The following is a 3,798-nucleotide window of genomic DNA, read 5'->3' on the forward strand; positions in this document are numbered from 1 at the left end:
GTCAGTTATTTTCTTTTTTAAGCACGTGTACACTATAACTACATCAGTTACCATCTTTTTTATACACGTGTACACTATAACTACATCAGTTACCATCTTTTTCAAACACGTGTACACTATAACTATGTCAGTTATTTTCTTTTTTAAGCACGTGTACACTATAACTACATCAGTTACCATCTTTTTATACACGTGTACACTATAACTACATCAGTTACCATCTTTTTATACACGTGTGCACTATAACTACATCAGTTACCATCTTTTTGATAACAAATAATTCTTTTTGTAGCTGAATAGCGAAAATTAGATTTTAGCCTCCTGTTAGATTTGCTTTTGTTTTGCTTTTTTACAGCAACATTATCGAAGAAACATGGATTTACTCGAAATCTTACTTGCAACTGATTTAGAATATTTCAATTAAGGAAATTAGTTAGTATGTTGGCCAATAGATGGGAGGACGAACATAGCAACTGAAATTCTAGCTCATTTAGACTTGGCGAGCTTTCGTCACAACTACTTATTACATAAAATAAAAATTTTAGTATATTTTGGCATAAGAAACAAGGTGTCATAGCGCTATGGTACTTTAAGTATTTTTTTTAATTTGCCGTTTTCAATTCTTATAATTTGATTTAAACTTATGGGGTTTTATCATACTTTTGTTTTCCTGTGGGAGGAAAGTTTAGTTATTTATGTGTTAGTATATGTTATATGACTAGATGTACTTCCACAGGGTCCCCGAAAGTGTTTTCTTTTTTTTTCAAAATTAAAAGTAACAAATATTTATATTCTTGCTTTTGAGATTCATATGTCATGTTGTGTTGTAGCCTACAGAGTGCGTAGTTCTTCTTGTGATTCATGGCATGCCTAGTTTCATTGACGTCACGAAAGTACAAATTGCATTGTTTAGCGTCCCTTATGTGACGTCATTTTAGTGTCTTACTGACTGACTGACAACAAACACACTACTGTATTGTGGTGCGAGTAGTTAAAACAGGTGAACCCTCCAGGCGGCCCTTGGCCCCTTTCAGAGAAATAACTTATTTATGATGCAATGTCATTGTACTTAATCTTAGATAAATACACAAGTTTTATTGGTAAAGAAGGTTTTAGTGCATGTTTTAAATATTCTTCGTTACTGTAAGAACTGTAGCTTCTAACTTAATAATTCACTTGATCTTTAAGTTCTGGAGATGTGTTCAACACTGTTTTTTATTAATAAGTTTTCAACTTCTGGTTCTGTTTTACCACTTCGTTAATAAATAATAATATATATCGTTTTACTAGTATTTTCTGTGTGAGGGTTGATATTAACAACTTTTTAATATATGTGTTTGATTTGTGGATTGAAGTATTTCACCACAAGGTCCTGGCTAAGCACTACGTGATAACTAGTTGATTTTATTAACTTGTTATAATGAAATTGTTATTTATTGATATACCTATAAAAATCTCTCTTTTGATGCCCTACATCGTTAAGTGTTCACCTACACAGAATCAACCAGCTATGTGAAGTAAACAGACCTCGTTCTACACAACATGAAAAATGTCACCTAATCTTTTGTACTTATAAACTTGATGTGGGAAAGACTGATCACGTTATCCGACACGTACCTTTTAAGAACATCTGTTTCACGAGAAAACAATATGCACTCTGGCAAACTAGGAATTCCAGAAGAATACAACATATGCTCTTATATTTTACTCTGGATCTTTAGTGACAGTAAGGCAACGTAAGCCCATATACACCACAGTATGGGCCGTTTTAACATACTGTTACATCGTCCTGTGATATGCTACAGAGAAACATGTACATATCACATATCCAGTGAAATGTTACAAGCTACCTTTACCGGTGTATATTATTGTTAACTGATATTTAACAAGCTAACTCTACCGGTGTATATTGTTAACTGACTTTCAAAGCTGCTTCTACTGGTGTATGGTATTGTTAACTGACGTTCAACAAGCTACCTATATTAGTGTATAGTATTGTTAACTGACGTTCAACAAGCTACCTATATTAGTGTATAGTATTGTTAACTCACTTTCAACAAGCTACCTATATTAGTGTATTGTTGAAAGTGAGTTAACAATACTATACACTAATATAGGTAGCTTGTTGAAAGTGAGTTAACAATACTATACACTAATATAGGTAGCTTGTTGAACGTCAGTTAACAATACTATACACTAATATAGGTAGCTTGTTGAACGTCAGTTAACAATACTATACACTAATATAGGTAGCTTGTTGAACGTCAGTTAACAATACTAAGTTAACAATACTATACACTAATATAAGTCGCCTATAAACCGGTAGAGGTAGCTGATTAGGTATCAGTTAACAATACTATACACCGGTAGAGGTAACTGATTAGATATCAGTTAATAATACTATACACCAGTAGAGGTAACTGATTAGATATCAGTTCACAATACCATACATTGTAGAGGTAGCTTGTTGAACGTCAGTTAATAATACCTGGTAGAGGTAGCTGATTAGATATCAGTTAACAATACTATACACCGGTAGAGGTAGCTGATTAGATATCACTTAACAATACTATACACCGGTAGAGGTAGCTGATGAGATATCAATTCACAATACCATACATTGTAGAGGTAGCTTGTTGAACGTCAGTTAATAACACTATACACCGGTAGAGGTAGCTTGCTGAACGTAAGTTAATAATACTATACACCGGTAGAGGTAGCTGATTAGATATCAGTTAATAATATCATACACCGGAAGAGGTAGCTGATTAGATATCAGTTAACAATACTATACATGGTAGAGGTAGCTTGTTGAACGTAAGTTAATAATACTATACAGCGGAAGAGGTAGCTGATTAGATATCATTTAAGTATACTATACACCGGTAGATGTAGCTTATTAAATATCAGTCAAGTATACTATACACCGGTAGAGGTAGCTTATTAAATATTTATTATTAACTGATATCTAATCAGCTACCTCTACCGGTTTATAGTATTGTTAACTGATATCTAATCAGTTACCTCTACCGGTAGAGGTAGCTGATTAGATATCAGTTGATAATACTATACACCGGTAGAGGTAACTGATTAGATATCAGTTAATAATACTATACACCGCTATACACCGGTAGAGGTAACTGATTAGATATCAGTTAACAGTACTATAAACTGGTAGAGGTAGCTGATTAGATATCAGTTAATAATACCATACATTGTAGAGGTAACTGATTAGATAGCAGTTCACAATACCATACATTGTAGAGGTAGCTTGTTGAACATCAGTTAATAATACCATACACCGGTAGAGGTAGCTGATTAGATATCAGTTAACAATACTATAAACTTATTATCAACTGATATCTAATCAGCTACCTCTACCGGTGTATAGTATTATTAACAGACATCTAATAAGCTACCTCTAACGGTGTATAGTATTGTTAACTGATATCTAATAAGCTACCTCTATCGGTGTATGGTATTATTAACTGACGTTCAACAAGCTACCTCTACAATGTATGGTATTGTGAATTGATATCTAATCAGTTACCTCTACCGGTGTATAGTATTATTAACTGACGTTCAACAAGCTTCCTCTACAATATATGGTATTGTGAACTGATATCTAATCAGCTACCTCTACCGGTGTATGGTATTATTATCTGACGTTCAACAAGCTTCCTCTACAATATATGGTATTGTGAACTGATATCTAATCAGCTACCTCTACCGGTGTATAGTATTGTTAACTGATATCTAATCAGCTACCTCTACCATATATAGTATTATTAACTGATA

Source organism: Limulus polyphemus, unplaced genomic scaffold (assembly GCF_000517525.1).
Source record: "Limulus polyphemus unplaced genomic scaffold, Limulus_polyphemus-2.1.2 Scaffold2805, whole genome shotgun sequence".
NCBI classification, from domain to species: domain Eukaryota; kingdom Metazoa; phylum Arthropoda; class Merostomata; order Xiphosura; family Limulidae; genus Limulus; species Limulus polyphemus.